Below are 18,556 nucleotides of genomic sequence, written 5' to 3'. Positions count from 1 at the left end.
GTTACCTTTGACTCATAAAATAGGAATGGTCCATGGAGAAAGTGGAACCGTTTATGTGACAGTGCTTTAAAATTTTTCATACTATCCAAAAAAATATTTTTTCCTTAAAAACAGTTTCTTAATTGTTGCTTGTTAATTAGGAAAATTATGGAGACTGCACAAAAATCAGTGGTTGCCAGAGGTTGGTGCGGGTGAGCAAGGGATGAACAGGTGAGCAAAGATGATTTTTAGGGCAATGAAACTAGTCTATATGATGGTGTAGTGGTAGGTACATGTCATTATACATATGTCCAAATCATAGGAGGTACAATGCCAAGAGTGAACCCTAATGCAAACTGAGGACTTTGGGTAATAATGTTGGCAATGTAGATTCATCAGTTCTTAACAAATGTACCCCTCTGGTGGGGGATGTTGATATTTGGGGAGGCTATGCTAATGAGAGCCGGGTCATGTGGAAAATCTTTGTATTGTCCACTCAGTTTTGCTCTGCCCTAAGACTTTAAATCATAAAGTCTATTAAAGTCTAACCAAACATGTTGTTTGATACAGGGAACTTTAATCTAAAAATTAAATTAAAAACAGAAAAGTTACATAATTTTTTTTAATGTACAGCTTCTAAAAACAGCATTGCAAGTTTCACAGCTTTTATACAAGGAAGATCTTTATAATTTCCATCTAACAGAGAGGTACAAATAGGAAAGTAAGACACTTGGTCTTAAAAATAGTATATAGCAGCAAATATATATTTATCATATGGGACAAATTCTTTTCTTCTAATGGCTTATCCATAAGAATATAACTAGGCTGTTAAAAACACAGCAAAGGAATTTTGGCTAAATCTTAGCAGTACAATGATGAGAGGCATACCGTTTTCCATATTTAAATGAAAATACTGATTAAAGAAGGTAAAAATTCCAAACAGATTACCCTGAAAACCAAGAATCTACTGAACGGCCTTTAGAATTAATGTATATTTCTTACAAAGTGGAAAATTGAAAAAAAATGCATAATCTCAGTGATGCTTATAACACAATAAATCACACAGAAAATCTTAAGAAGAATTATATTTAAATTAGCAATAAAATATATTTAAAAGGCTGAAGTAAACTGAATAAGAAGATAAATCTTTTATAGGACATGAATCTTGAATATCTGGATCAATGGAAAGGCCATGTGCCTAGTATTAAATTTATAAGTATAATGATCATCAAGAGACTGAGAACACTTGAATGAAAACACAATAGTATTTTGGTGTGTTTTAGTGGGTGGCCCACTCTTTTGTGGTTTAAATTCTTAAAAAATACATGATTGCAGTATAATTAACTTGCAGTAAGCCGAACATATTTAAAGTGTACAGTTTAATGTTTTCTAATATATATGCACCAATGAAACAATCACTGCCTTCAAGATAATAAACATCCATCAAACCTAGAAGTTTCCCCATGGCTTTTATAATGTTTCCCACCCTTCCTTTTCTTCCATCACCTACTTCCCCAAGCAATTACTCATCTGTTTTCCATCACCACAGATTAGTTTTTATTTTCTAGAATTTTATATAAATGGAATCAATCATATATTATGGACTCTTTTTTGAATATGGCTTCTATCACTCATCATAATTATATTGGCATTTATCTATGTGTGTGTATCCGTAGTTCATTCTTCTTTTTCTTGCTGAGTAGGATTGCATTGTAGAAATAGGCCATGATTTGTTTACCCAGTTAACTGTTAATGGACATATGGATTGTTTCCAGTTCTTGGCTGTGACAAAGTTGCTATAGACCTTAGTGTATAAGTGAACAGTGAAGATGTGGTAGGTAGAATATTCGATGGTGGTGATAAATAATAATAATGGCAACTACCATTAAGTAAGTACTCATTATGTGTCAGATATTGTGTCCTATCCTACATGTCAGATAGGTTTTACATTTATAACTGTAATAGGACAAAATTAATATTTCAGCTGAGGTACCAAGATAAAATTGTCAGGTCCTCAAGTAAGGGTGAAACAACCTTAGAGAAATCATCAAATTACATGAACAAGGACTGTTTCCAGGACTCTGGGGTGAAGATTTCTTCCTAGAGTGAGGAATTAAGAACATACTATCTCTGCCTTGAATGGGATGGTGCTTCAACTGGACTTTTTGGAGGCTTGATATGCATTCCCTTGGGTTGAAGGACCCTGTGTGATGCCTGACCACACTGGGGAAAGCTAAAGCCAAATTTGCTTGGGCAAAGTATAAAATTAGGAGGCTGCTATTTGGAAATAACCATGTATACACTGAACACCACAGAGAGTGATGTGAACTGGAATGTTATGTTGCCCAGAGGGACTCTGCTGGGAGGGTTGAAGAGCTCCAGGAGGGTGAATCGTGGTCAACCGTAGAATCAGGTCTGAGTGGAGGATTGGTTAGGAGGTTACAGTCAGGAAGACCAAGCAAGAGGCCACTGAGGAGCCCCCTGATGGCACACACATGCTGAACCATCTCTGTGGCTCAGAGAACAAGCAAGTGAGGACGTTCTTTTTCTGACTACTCTTTGTCATGCATGCTCTTTGATTTTAGCAGAGCAGAAAATCAGCAGTGGATTTGAGGTAGAGATGGGAAACTGAGAAGAGCAAAAGCAGGAATCCACAACATCCTCGTCCGGAAGGCAGGCAGGCTGGGTACGAACTATTGATCTTAACTCTAGAGAAAATAAACTTAAAAAAAAAAAAAGATTGAAGTGTTGATAACTTAAATTGCACATATTTAATTACTGGAGTGAGACAAGGCTTAAAGTTATTGTTCAATTATCTGTTACCAAAATATAAAAGGAATTGCTTTCTCCATTGGATAAATTTTAAGTGGGCAGCGGGAGGCAAAGAAATAAAATTTAGTTATATCCTAGGTGTCATTCTTTTTCAGAGTTTCAGTTACATCTGAATCATTAGCTGATATAATGCATAGTTTCTGAAATTTTACTCGAATACAAAAATCTTAAGCACAAATATATTCGTGTGAGAGGCAAGAAATGTAGCTTTTAGGTGAGAAATTCAGAAGAAAATAATTCTTGCCCCCTACATTGCCATGAAACCAGAATCACAAACAGCTTAGTGCTGACCTGCCTTAGGAGATAAAAAACTAGTTCATATCTCAAAGAGCAAGATTTTAGAAAGTTCTTTGTGGATAAAGATTTAAGACGTGAATCCTTTGAGAATTGTTCATTTCATTTCTGAAAATGCCACTATTCTAGTGTAAGTTCATATCAGCTAACTGCATGTCTTTTTCTGGAGCTCACTGTTTGTTTTTATGCAGGAGACATGAAAAATGAGGGTTCTGTATTGAGATGTAACTTGGTCACAGTAGAATGATCTCCATCTAGTTATATCACAGAGCTAGCAGAGCCTTAAGAAACTAGAGACAGGGCTTTGAAATGACAATTGCAAGTAAAATGAAATAGTCATTCTCTTTACCCAAAGCTTATGAGTGAGGACTTTTTCACTGGCAGTTTTATCTTTTCTTTATAACAACCACCAGCTAAACACACACACACACACACACACACACACACACACACACACACAGGTGTGCTCTCTTGATTCTGAGGCATGTGTGTTTATACATTTGGTACATTTAGCAGTTGGGAAAGAATGTAGTTTTATTTTTTAAAGATTTTATTTATTTATTTGGGAGAGAGAGAGAGCACACAAGTAGAGGGGAGCGGCAGAGGAAGAGGGAGAAACAGACCCCCCTGCTGAGTAAGGAGCCTGATATAGATAGGGCTCCATCCCTGGACCATGGGCTCATTACCTGAGCTAAAGGCAGACACTTAACTGACAGAGCCACCCAGGTACCAAAGAATGTCGTTTTAAAGAGAAGTCAGTCTTGCCCAGCTTTACCTTAAACTTTATACTAAGATGTTGTATTGTCTTTTCTCAAATTGAAAATGAAAATCTTAGCACATCTTTAATCTGAATAACAATGGAAATAAATTCTGGTAAAATAGTTTATTTACATTTAAAATGTGTCCAGTATTTTTTTTTAATCCTGCATATATCCTGAGCAAGAAAATTCCCAATAAGCATTTTCCATTCTAACTCCACATGTGAGATCATTACAAACTTTAAAAAATCTTATGTCAGGGCGCCTGGGTGGCTCAGTGGGTTAAGCCGCTGCCTTCGGCTCAGGTCATGATCTCAGGGTCCTGGGATCGAGTCCCGTATCGGGCTCTCTGCTCGACGGGGAGCCTGCTTCCTCCTCTCTCTCTCTCTCTCTGCCTGCCTCTCTGCCTACTTGTGATCTCTCTCTGTCAAATAAATAAATAAAATCTTTAAAAAAAAAATCTTATGTCAAAGTTAGGATTATAACCATGTCATACTTGGATAGGAAATACTCCAACATATTTGACTCAAATATTTTTCTGGAAAAAAAACTTATATTACCTTTATTTCCAGTTTTAATTGTCTTCCTTATGTTTGAATGAATTTTCATTAAATTTATAATAAAACTAGCTGTGCGATTACTTCCAGAAAAAAATATTTTCAGGAAAAATCACAGTCATCTTATTTAGTTGAAATACTCCAACATTTAACCAAGTTTTGTTTTGCTTTTTTGTTTTGTTTGTTTTTTGGGGGGAGGGAGAGTAAGAGGGCACAAATAGTGGGGAAAGGGCAAAGGCAAAGGGGAGGGAGAAAGAGAGGCAAGGCTTGATCTCAAAACCCTGAGGTCATACCCGAGCCAAAATGAAGAGCCAGAGGCTTAGCCAACTGAGTCACCCAAGCCTGCCTCCTGCCCCCTCCTCTGTGCAAGAGCTAACATTTTAAATTGGGGGAGTATTTGAAATTTGGGGAAATAATTATAGATGAACAAATAAGATAAACTGGATACTCCAAACTCATCATTTTCCAAATGGGTGGATTGAGGTCCAGAGCCATAAAAGGGGAGAGCCTAGCATTCTTCTGTGTCAAGGTGTTGTTCATTCCCCTAAACCAGGTAGATTATACTATTTATTGTTTCATTATTGAAGACTTCTTTGAAATCAACATAGAGAAGCTTGGGTGATGAATTGTTTTTTTAAAGATTTTATTTATTTATTTATTTGACAGAGAGAGAGATCACCAGTAGGCAGAGAGAGAGTAAAGGAAACAGACTCCCTGCTGAGCAGAGAGCCCAATGTGGGACTTGATTCCAGGACCCTGGGATCATGACCTGAGCTGAAGGCAGAGGCTTTAACCCACTGAGCCACCCAGGTGCCCGTGGGTGATGAATTTTGATAAGCATCTGTCCATATGCACAATTCCCTGATGTTACTAATATGAAATAGCAGGGTAAATATACAGCAATTCCAAAGTACAATTATCTTTCAGCAGGAGATGGTTTCTTAATGTCTATTCTTCACTTGGTACTGTTTTGTATAAAATTTTCAATTTATGGACACCTGGTTGGCTCAGTGGGTTAAACGTCTGCCTTTGGTTCAAGTCATGATCTCAGGGTCCTGGGATGGAGCTCTGCATTGGGCTCCCTGTTCAGTGGGGAGTCTGTTTGCCTCTCACCCCTGTTTGTGCTCTCTCTCAAATAAATTAATTCTCTAAAAAAAATTCTCAATTTGTATTTATTGAATTAACTTGGACTTAGGAAATTTTTTTATGGAGGGTATGGGATGGGAGTCTGTGTTATGAATGATGTAAGTTGAAGATAAAGAACCAAACTTAACTAAATTTTCTAATTCATGTGGCACTTAATGACAGGGTAGCTTGACAGATGGAGGAACTTTTACAGCCCACTGATTTGATTTACGATTGATTCAGGGTTTTTAAAATTAATTTTATAAAAGATTTTATTTATTTGACAGTGAGCACAAGCAGGAGGAGAGGGAGAGGGAGAAGCAGGGCTCCCTGCTGAGCAAGGAGCTCTACTCGGGGCTCGATCCCAGGACCCTGGGATTATGACCTGAGCTGAAGGAAGATGCTTACCTAACTGAGCCACCCAGACACCCCAGGATTAGTTCAGAATTATCCTAAATCAGTTCATTTGGAGTTTGTGGGCCTAAGGTTTTTTTTTTTTTGTATGATATTTACAGAGGATACATACTCAGAAGTAGAAGGGTACACACACACACACACACACACGCATATTTAGTAATACTTATATATTAAGAAAGTGTTATATACTTCTAATACCTATATACATAAAGCCATACTTATCTGATATTTTATATGCATTGTCTCATTTGAGCCAAAACAACTCTATGAAGTAGGGAATAATATCAGCATATTAGCACTGAGGAAACTGAGGCTCAGGGATTAGGCAACCTGCATGATTTCACACAGTTAGTCAGATTCTGGATTTTAATTGGGTCTGCTCAATTCTAAGCTTCTGTGTTCTTTTTTATTGGCCTTCTGCTTAAGAAATCAAACATTTCAGAAGAATGCAACCACTAAAAATCTGTTGGCAAATGTTGACAGTTTCAAGATCTACATGAGCTTAATCTATTCATTAGGAAATCATGATCAGTCTGTTGATGGTAGAACCTGAGCCCTAAACATCACGAACCAGCTTCTCTGAGGTAGGGTGAAGGGGGAGATGGTATCCTGAAAGAGCAAGGCACTTGAAGGAATTACCACGGTATGGTGGCAAACTTTGATAAGCGTTTTTAGAGTTACTAATTGTAATATTTGAATTCCTATCTCACTCAAATTACTGTACTCTGTGTATTTTTGTGGTGAGCAAATGGCAAAGACACATTTCCTCAGGATACAAATTTTTTCCCGTATGCAAACAATATCCTCCTTTATTTGAATGAGAACAGATGGATGAAGCCTCAATATAAATACTTATTGCCCATAGTAATGGATGATTTTATGAGACATTCAAATTGGGCTTAAACAAGGGTATGAATTAGTAGATCTGCTTAGCTTGATATTTTTATTCTGACAACAAGAATCTCTATAAGAAAGGGTGAAGCTGAAAGGGCAACTGAGGCCCCTTTGAGTGAATTAGTATTCCTGTTGCATTACCCGTGTGGATAATATTCTTTACCTCCGATGTGACCCTTACAAATTTAATTAAATTTGATGGCTGGCCAGCATGTAGATTATTCCTGCTGTAGACAAAACTTCGATGTTTTCTGGCTATGGATAAAATATTTGTGGAAGTTCCTATTAATTTATGTACTCACCTAACTTTTCTAACATTAGATGTTAGAGCTGAAGAGCAAATGATATTTGCTGCCTTGCTATTATGTGCCTCATGTCTATTAATGGTAAACCAAAAAAGTGTGATGGTACTATATGGCCAGGGTCACTGGAGATGTTTTATAAAATATATTTGTAAAACAGTTGGATTTTAAACAAACCTGATATATGAAAATTAGAGGTTATATTTATTTTTTAATAGAATTTATTCCTCTGTGTGTGTGTGTGTGTGTGTGTACAAAATTAGGTATCAGAATCCCCCAAAAAAGAACCACATTCATATAACAAGGTCCCTTTTTATTAAAACATCAACACTTGAATGTTTTCTATTGAAAACCTAGCTCTAGTGAAGAGATTATTTTCTCATCTGTACAAAGCTTATTCTCAGCATCTTGATGATTAATATTTCACGTACACTTAACAGCATTTGGTGATTTTGAGATGCAACATTGTTCTGAACCAAGCATTCCTACTATCACAGTAGCCTCTACGTGGAGCTTTTCTTCTAAGTGCACGTTGACAAGGCTATGGTGGGGTAGAAGCTGCATGGTACAGTGAGACTGTAGTTTCAAAATTAAGCAGATTGCTTTCCGGCATTATGGCTCTGGCAAAAACCAGTCAGTTTTTCACTGTCTCTATTTCCTCATCTATGAACTAGGAATGATAACACCTTCCCTGTGATGACTGACAAGTGATATATTTGGAGAAACAAATAAAATTTTATGTCATCATTATTGAAGCATTGACAAACCCTACTAATGAATGTTTGGGGGAAGAGGAGTATTGGAAGAGTTCCTTCCCACAAAGTACAAACTACACTTGTGCACTGAAGGACAGGATGGCAGTGTGGTAAGAATACAGGACAACGGGCACTAAAGGATCTGCTTGTGACTCAGACTGTGCTCATCTCTTCTTGTTACCTTATGCTATTCTAGAGCCCCTGGCTGCTGTGCTGTCTCTAGAGCACACATTCTTATAATGATGTTCTGGACACCTACATGTCTCATTCCTTGACTTCCCTTCAGAACTCTGTTCAAACAGGTCTTCATTGAAGAGGCTGTTTCTTGTGACTCTGCATAAAATGAGGCACTGTTCTCAACCACAGTGACTCTTATCCCTGCTTGATTTTGCTTTACTGTTATATGGCTTATTGATTGTGGATTTTCTTTCCATGAAAACACAGGCTTCATGAGCATAGGAACTTTGTCTCTCTTGTTGACCAGTCCATCTGCAGAAGCTATAGGACATGGATATAAATGAGGGAAGAAATTAGGCTAGGAGCAGAAGAGTTGTATTCTAGTCTTTTCTCTCTGTGAACATGGAGAATCTGTCAGTTATTTCTGGACTTCATTTTTCTCACTGTAACTGCTAGAATCAATTTTTATTTTTTGCATAGTAGTTGGGAAGTTAATGAAAGGAGCAAACTATTTATGTGTACCTACTACAGGGCATACCTTGCTGCAGGTAATTTGCATTAATTATCCAAGCGCCATACTAACTTGAGAAATGGATGGAAGTATGCCTATTGCAGATTAAGAAACCAAAGCTAAAACAGTTTGCCACTTGTAAAATCTAATGAAAATGTGTGAAATAAGTATTGAAGATATGTCTTTTTATAAAAATAACATCTTATTAGACTAGCAAAGAAATGAATGATAGCTATTTTTGTTAAAACCATCCTAGAGTTGTAACTAAACCAGTGCTGTGTTCACTCCTTGGTGAGTCAGAAATGACACCAGGCTGGGTTGTCCCACAAAGAAAACTCTTATTTACAGCAAACAGGGAGATCTCAGTGAATGACTCCTAAAGCTCTGACTCTCCAAGTAAGGGTGGATGGGTTCCTTTAATTTAGGCTAAATAAAATATCTAGGATGGTATTTTATAGTTAGGATGAATATTTAGACAGGGAAGCCTTGTTATCAACTGTAGAGGTGGGCATAAAGTGTGTGTGCCTTAAGGAGACATGTGTGTACATACATTATACATTATATAAATGAGGCTTGTGCTCCCCTCCTTGGGTGGAGATTTTAGTATTACAATGAGGTAAAGGTTGGTCATTCCAGAGGTGACCAGTCAGGGGGTAGGGTTTAGCCCAACAGGTCTGGGTGGTTTAGGCCTGTGGAAGGCCTTTTCAGGGCTGTCGCCATCACCTAGATTTTTTCTATATTAAGAGGAAAGGCAGGGGAAAAATGTAAGACTAAATTTAGTGAGTATAAGTAGGTGTGCAGTAAAGGCCACTTCTTGGGGTCTGGCTGGTGACCTAGTTTGCTAGATGAAAATAATATATGATTAGAGTACTTTCTCCATTTGTATGATAACATTAAGCATGGACAAGAAATAAGTAGAACAAAAATAATTCATTTGGATATATTACCATTGGTACTATCTGCTGAAAGGTTTATAAGTTTCCATTTTTTTAAATAGAGATCTGTTATAACCAGAGCAGTAATTCTCTAAACATTTCAGATCTGTTGTAATAGAAATTTTTTCAGACCCACTTAATTTTTTTTCAGCAAAGGACAACTTATTATTTTGATAGTGCTTTGAATTTTCTACTTTGTACCCTTTTGTATAATTTTAAATTAATGTATAGGGTGTATACTCTGTTCAAGATATAAAGGCCTTTGATCACATATTGACTTACGGGCTTTGGTAATAGCTTAAAGGCCTTCTAATGTCTGTAGCACAAGGTCTGGCAAATGTTCAAGAAATTAGATGGAGGATACTTTGTTTATGCCCAAGCCTTTTTGGCTAATTCAGGTACAAAAATAAGAGGTCTCAAAATTCTTTTATCTGAAGAAGAAATGGAAGAAATCTCTTTGAATGAGAATTTTCAGGTGTAAGGTGGGAGAGAAAACTCAAGAAAAGACTTTCCACAGAAAACCATTTAAATGACAAGATAGCTAAATTATCCTCACAAAAGCTTACTGGGCAGCAAGGGGAAAATAGTGGTCTTCATGAACTCAGAAAAAAGGAACCATTTCTATTCCTAAGTACTTTATACATCATATCTCTTTTATTAAAATTTGGAAGAAGTAATCTTAACTGGGCTTGCAGCCATTTAGAAAAACTGAATAATTAATTTCTACTGTTTGTTTTTGTTTTTCTATACCAGGCTAAAATATTTTATTCTATTCACCTAAATGGCTTCAGGCCCAGCAAGCAATATGCTAAATGAAAAGTTTGTCATGGGAAAAGATCTTCAAAAATTAAGCAGTTTTCTCATTTAAATAATTTTAAGAGACCCAGAGTAGATCACATTTTAGGGACATGGATAAAATTGAATTCCTTTTAGTTTTGATTCTCCACTCTTAAAATGTATGGAAAGTTTAATTAGAAAATGCACATATGATTTCCATTGATTAAATTGAGGATGGTATTGAGATGCTTTTTAGTTTCTCTGTTACTGGTCTTAGGTCTGTCACCTTGGACATGCTGTTTCAGATCCTCTGGGGCCAGTTTAAATGAAATTGGCCAAGTGAAAATGACAAGAAGAAATGCTTTTTATTCTCCTCTAGAGTTAAAAAAAAAAAAAAAAAAAAGGTGGTGGAGACATGAGATGAATGGGGAACATAAGTTTCAGGCATCAAAGTGTTGGTATAAAAACATTGTTTGATTTTTCCGATGGAATAGATCATCATACAAGGAACTTTTGACTTCAGTCTGTTATTTTACTTAATTATTCATTTGGCAATGACAGTGTGAAATAATGTTTAGTGAAGTTTTTTTTTTAAATCCTCTATTTTAGTAAGTGGAAAGGAAATTTAAGATTTGCCACATTATCTTATATTTATTGAAATGCTTATTCTGATACTCTTTAGAAATATGCAACTCCAGGTACTGATTGTTGATTAAGAGGAAGCATAAAGTGTGGAATCGGGGCAAGATAGGGTAGGGGTGTGACTCTGTGTGTATGTGTGTATGTGCACATGATGATTTAATTAAAAATTATTTATAGTTGTAGAGGACGGAAGAAAGGGAACTATATCCAGGTGCTTATGTTTGTGTTTTCTTTGCAACAATAATATACTGAAAGCTTAAATGGATGAAACAAATTCTGGAGAGAAGAACATCTTAATGTAGACCCATCAGCTGACTAATCTGTGGTCTAATCAGTATGTTACCATTATGATTTGAAAGGAAAACATGCTTAGTCTGCAAGGATGCTTTGGAGAACAGAACCAAACAAAAATGAAAGTTCAGACTCTTTTTTTTTTCCCCCTATCATACATTGCTTTTTCCATGAGCAGCAGTATTCTAGCAGTTTTTATCTGAAACATTAGCCTGGCCCAGTAGGTGTCAGATTAGATATACATTACTCCATTATCTTGGTATACTACTCTGCATCAAAGGATCTATGGACTTGGAAACTGAAAAAGAAAGAGAATAAATAAAGGATATCTCTTTTCAGTTTTAGAATAGCGCTTTTAACATTAAGAAAAATCAATAACTGGATTGACTGCATTCAGTAGGGAGCATTATTGTTTCCCATAATGTATCTAATGCATATCATTACCAGAGTAATCACATTATTATCTGCCTCTGCCTTGCTGCTTGCTTCGCTAGATATGAAGCCAGAGCTATTTGTAAAGTAAGGTTTTTTTCTCTTTTGCAAAATTGCTGCAAATTGTATTTTTCCCATTTTCTTTATTAGTTGTTTGAACTAGCCAGAACCTCTGAATTCAGATTAAGTGTCTTGGTTGGTTGTGGTAGTTATTATTTTTCTCCTTCAGGATTCCTTTTTGTCTCTTACTCAAATTAATCTTTAGGAAACGGGACAAATCGTCTGTGGTTCATCGTACTGTCTGGTGTGGAAGATGGGGTAGCATGAGCTGAATGTGGGGGTGGGCTTTATGTTTGTGAGATACCTTTTAAAGTCAGCAATTGAAGAATGATCCTGAAAAGCTTTTCCAACAGTGTTACATTTCAACCCTCCAGTTCAGGGGGCTCAGGCTAAAATAATAAAGAGTGTCCAGAGATTAGAACAATCAATTTCCTTTCTGATTCTGATTATGAAGGGGGTAGAAGATATGCCTCACTTAATATGAGATGCACATTTCACTTACGTCTAACTCCTTCATTCATGAACTTCATGACTTCATGTGCGCCCCTCATTTGTATCATGGGAGCCGCACTCCATTCTATTTCCGTAGAGATTTGCAACAATGTGTGTTAAGATACCTAGCCAAGACTACGGTGGTGGTGTTCTTCTCAGTGACAATATAATAAAATGGTGGTTATTTCCAGTGACAATATAATAAAAGAGGGTCAGTGGAGCAGAAAAACTGCCCAGATGAAGACTAAAGTGAATACACATGGGGTGTTTCTCTGAAGAATTCCTTATACTTCAATAGCAACTGAAGTTGCTAATGATGTCTGATTAAAAAGCTAAATGGTGGGAAAGAAAAACAAATGCAGTTTTCTTAAAAATATGACACCAGGAATAGGAAACAAGTAGGGCTTCTGAAGTGCTGGAAGATTCAGTCACACTTCCATCAGGTAGGAAATAGGGGGGAGGTAGAGCTGGTCTAATTCATAGGCCTCACAGAAAGGCTTCCTGGAGAATGAGAAGATGGCTTTTTTGGTACAATAATTGCTCTCAGGAAACCCTACTTTGCTCTTGGACCTTAGATTCCTCTATGTCTCATTTCACTTGCATTCTAAAAGCATCATTACTTAAGGGCAGATTTCAGAATTTTCTTTACCAGAAATACAAATCACACATCTTCTTTTTTCCTCCCTCCTCCGTCCTCACCCCGCCCTCCCCTCCCCTCTCCCTTCCTTCCTCTCCCCTCCTCTCTTCCCTCCTCCTCCCCTCCTCTTCTCCCTTGTCTTCCCTTCCCCATTCCCTTCCTTTTTCCTTCCTTTCCTCCCATTCCTTTCCTTTCCTTCTTTCCCTGCCTTCCGTTTTTGTACGACTATTCTAGAGGATGGGTAATAACAGACAAGAGTCCCATTTGACAGAAGTTTGAACTTTGGGAGGCAAACTACTTTCTGGTCACGTAGAAATACTTACTTGATTACAACCATTTGTCAGTTCAGTTTGTGGAAGCAGATTAAGCCAGAAAGCTGCCAATATTTTTCCATATTTGATTCTTTCTCTCCATTAGGGAAAGGAAACCAAAGTACTTGGGAATTAAAAACCTCTTTGATTCCAGAACAACGGTGTTGCTCAATTTGGAACTGGCAAGGGGTATAGAGGTACAAAGGAAATGGATATAGAAAACGGAAATTCTGGTTTTCTTTCTAGCTCAGATGGAAGCTTTTAGGATCATGCCTTTAGGATCCTAGAAGAAATCATTGGAACTTGGAGTATGATGACCAGACATTACTGGGATGTTTACGGAATGCTTTTGCTATGATCCTTAACTTTTAATCTATATTCTGACATATTTTTGCAGTGTAAATATATGTATTTATCTTATTATGTATTAAATCTACATTTAAATAGTACATATTTAAAATATAATTATGCATAACATATAATAATTAGAAATGTGTTTTAAAATACATTTAAAATATACAAATATATATTCAGTTATATATATATATATACACATATATATATATATATATATATATAAAACCAAAAATACAACAGAAAAAAGACATTCTGCATTTTCTAGAGGGAACAAATTTGAGAAATACATGAAAATGAAAGTATAGGAAAATTGTGTTTGTGTATATTTTTACTTGTTTGATTTGTTTGTAGTTTCCCTCAAGAACATGTTTCAACAGACACTGGTTGATAGTAAATGATTTTTCAACTCAGAACAAAAAGGAAACAAGTAACTCTAATCAAACAAACTGTTAATAGCCTCTGGTTAGTGAGAAAATTCAATTGTCTAGCCAAGTTTAAAAATCAATAGTGGCCACTCTAAATTTGAGTATAGTTATAAAATGGCAGACTCAAACACATTCTCAGAGATGAGAACTTTTTTCTCATCTTATACAAATACAAATATGTAATACAAATATGTCAGAATCTGGGGGTGGGGAAAGGAATCAAAACCTCAAAGAGAATTAGGGTGTTTCATGTTAGATACATAAAACGTACTCAGAAAAACTGATGACAAAGTTATCAAGTACCAGTGACCAAGTTACAAATGAAGATTTCAGTAATTTGGTCTAAAAAATTCTTATGCTTATGAATGATAGATTTATATTGTATTTGCCTAATGTATCTAATGCCTATCATTCAGTGGAAGCATCCTCAGAATTAGGAACTCCATTGTTTACCCATCTTGCCATCTAAGATTCTGAGAACCAGAGACCTCAAGAGGAAGTGTTGTTGTCCAGTAGTTAGAACTCTAATTTTGCACTCAGACACAGGTATGTTCAAACCGTGACTCAACCACTAGTCTTTGAAACAAGTACTTTCTTCTTCCAAAATCTCAGTTTACTTGTTTTTGCTGTGGGGCTACTCATAGTGCCTACTTCATTGTATTTAATTATCCTCATAGGATAACTAGAAGATTATAGAATAATAAAAACATTGTAGCTAATGTATATAATACCTACTATAGAGTAACTATTGAATATTCCCATTTTAGTATAATATATAGTAGCTAATAAAGCTATTATGACTCTCAGGTTTTGGTTTGGACTGCTGAACTCACTTGTTACACTATTAGTGAGGTCACAGCCTTACTGAAATTCATATATAGTCCACATATTTTTATGAAACATCTACTAAATGTAAGTTACATCATTGCTTTTTATAAAATAGGAAAATATAACATCCGTCCTGTTTCTAAGAAGCTTATAATTAAGCAGGGGGTACAAGATACTGTAATAAAAGATAAATTGTGGTAGGCAAAATCAAATAGGAAAAAAGTCCTGTGGTTTTAAGAATGAAAGGGAGATACCTTTGACCAGGTGGAAGGTGATCAATAGACTATAGTTACTCTATTTGCAGTAGTTATTGCTAACTCCAAATCCAAAGCTCTCTTGCAGAGCTAAATAAATAAGTCTTATAAAATATAAGAGAATCACAGAATGATTTATTAAATCTATTAACAACATTCACATGAAATCTCTTTTGTTAAAAATAAATAGGAAGGAAAGGAAAAGAAAAACTAAAAAGTTAAGACTCTATGACTATATTGTGCTTAAGGCAAGTGGACCTCTTTGAGAAGAAATCTATGGCTGATTAAAATATGAGCTATCCCATTAATCACACAATACATTAGATAATAAATTGTGGTTGTTAACTTGATATGCACCATTGAACATGGAGAAAATATCACATAGGCAGACAAGTGCACCAAAGTATGACAATGTAATAGCTTGTGGATATATTCTTTTTGTAAATATGTCTGCAGCACATCCAGTGTCTTACTAAACTATGCTGTAAAATAAGGTTACTCTTTAAGTCACAGAGATTAATGCTGCAGATTTTTCAACACTGAAAAAAATCATACATTTGAATAGAAGGAAGGGTGAGATAGAAATTAACATTTTTCACTCAGAGTGTGTCATTCTAATATCTCATTCAATTTTCTAAGGGAGCTCTGAAGATGTTAGATTAAAAAAATGTTTTGGAAAAAGAAAATCCAATAACATATTCCACTGACAGATAAATATGTGAGCTAATTTCAAGGACTAGTTTGAACCATGATAGGATATTTAACTCTTCTTTGTAGATCTAGTGAGCCCACCCTGAAAATTTGCTGATAGCACATATAGGAAATAGAAACAGTGCTATACATTCTATAGGCTAGCAGTCCTTTTTACAGAAAATCATAGATTTCTTTCAGTTTTGATTAGTTAAATATGTAAATGTAACATTTAACCGATTGTTAAACATAATTTTCACCTGGTCTTGTGTTTCCAATTTTCTTGACGAAGTAACACATTGAGCAATTTGACCAGGTTTCACTGTGAATATTGTCTTCTTGTATGCTGGTGTGTTGTCCAACATTGCAGCCAGCTAGCCACATTTGGCTACTGAGTACTTGAAGCATGATTAGTCTGAACTGACATGGCTGTCAGTATTAAATACACACCAGATTTCAATGACTTAATTTAAAACAGGCAAGATATCTCATTTGGATTTAATAAAATACATCAGTTACACCTCTTTCTTTTATACATATCATATATATATATACACATATATATATAAATTTACTTTAAATGTAAAAGTAAAAGACTACAAAATTTAAAACTACTTATGTGATTTTCATTTATGGCTTGAATTATACATCTGTTGATTAGAGTTGTCTACAGGATCCATAAAGTAAACTACTGATAAAGGAGATAAAATTCTGAATGAAGAGATTTGACGTGCTCAGAACTACATTGAAATAGCTCACATTCTCCCTTCTCATGGCTGCATAATATTTCATTGTATATATGGACCATATCTTCTTTATCCATTTGTCTGTTGAAGGGCATCTTGGTTCTTTACATAGTTTGACAATTGTGGCCATTACTGCTATGAATATTGGGGTAGAGATGGCCCTTCTTTTCACTACATCAGATCTTTGGGGTAAATACGCAGTAGTGCAACTGCAGGTTCATAGGGTAGCTCTGTTTAATTTCTTAAGGAATCTACACACTGTTTTCCAAAGTGGCTGCACCAACTTGCATTCCCACCATCAGGGTAAGAGGGTTCCCCTTTCCCCACATCCTCTCCAACACTTGTTTACGGTCTTATTAATTTTGGCCATTCTAACTAATTTAATGTGGTATCTCAATGTGGGTTTGATTTCAATTTCCCTGATGGCTAATGTTGAACATTTTTTCATGTGTCTGTTAGTCATTTATTGTCTTCTTTGGAGAAGTGTCTGTTCATGTCTTCTGCCCATTTTTTGATATGATTATTTGTTTTCTGGGTGTTGAGTTTGAGGAGTTCTTTATAGATCTTGGATATCAGCCCTTTATCTGTAGTGCCATTTGCAAACATCTTCCACCATTCTGTGGGCTGCCTGTTTTGTTGACTGTTTCTTTTGCTGTGCAGAAGCTTTTTATCTTTATGAAGTCCCAAAAGTTTATTTTCACTTTTGTATCAACATGGACGGGACTGGAAGAGATTATGCTGAGTGAAATAACTCTAGAAGAGAAAGTCAATTATCATATGGTTTCACTAACTTGTGGAGCATAAGAAATAACATAGAGGACATTAGGAGAAGGAAAGGAAAAGTGAATTGGGGGAAATCAGAGGGGGAGACAAAGGATGAGAGACTGTGGACTCTGAGAAAGAAGCTGAGGGTTTGGAGGGGTTGGGGTGGGGGGATGGGTGAGCCTGGTAGTGGGTATTAAGGAGGGCACATATTGCATGGAGCACTGGGTGTGGTGCAGAAACAATGAATCTTGGAACAATGAAAAAAAAACAAAACAAAACAAAACAAAAAAAACCTCATGTATCTACTGACCTTAAAACACGTTTAAGTTGTGGGTAAATGGTTATATATAAACTATATAATTCAAAGTATATGATGCATTAGAAAAAAGCAGAAGAAAAATAGACTGCAATTATGTATGTGTAGGAAGATAACATTGTGAAATCTAAAACACAAAATATTCATTTAGTTACATGTTTCTTATCTGAAGGGTAGGCCCTACTTGTGATTCCTGCAACCATATTACTATATTGAGATTACAAAGGACCCTCTTCTCCCAGATAGTCTCAAATTTTGTGGAAAATTTATTTTCTCATCAAAGAATTTTAAATAGAATCAATACAAATAAAAAAATTTAAAAAATCTTTGTTCAAGTTTTTCTATCCTCTCGTAGAAAGAAGACAAAATTATTTCCCCTCCCATTGAAAGGCCACATAAATCATCTGTTTCTTTTCTTTTTTTAATGTCTGTATTTGTCAATACTGGGATCCAACAAGGGGAGAAAAGCCCCAGATACAGTCATAAGTGAGAACAGTACAATAGGTGACTCTAGAATTTATTTTTCTTTAGTACTACAATAGTCTGCCTTTGGGTTGGTAACTTAATAAATCAGTCTTTATTGCCAGAAAGAGTTGATATATATTCTAAAGCAAGCCATTTATAATTTTACTTGTATTTTTAAAGATGAGACCATTTATATTTTTACAAAATTATGTGTTTCTTCCCAGAATTATCACCATGTAAATTCAGAATATAATAGTTGTTCCTTAAGGTCCTATTATATGCCAGGAGTAACCATTAGGTGGAGGTGTATCTTGAAATTTTTTCACATGTGCGTGCATGTGTGCGTGTGTGCGTGTATGTATGTGTATGTGTGTGTATGTGTGTGTATGTGTTGGGGTGGTTATTACCTGAAAATATTTCCTTTGGAAGGTCTGTAAGGGTCACAATTGGACATTGATGTGTGGGCCAGATCTGAGGATTAATCCTCAAGGAGGTGGGGGGAAAAAAAAAAACTTAAAAAGTCTGAAACAGA

The sequence above is a fragment of the Mustela nigripes genome, chromosome 9 (assembly GCF_022355385.1).
Source record: "Mustela nigripes isolate SB6536 chromosome 9, MUSNIG.SB6536, whole genome shotgun sequence".
In the NCBI taxonomy this organism is placed as follows: domain Eukaryota; kingdom Metazoa; phylum Chordata; class Mammalia; order Carnivora; family Mustelidae; genus Mustela; species Mustela nigripes.
The sequence above is the reverse complement of the archived record's forward strand: the minus strand, read 5'-3'. Positions refer to the sequence as shown.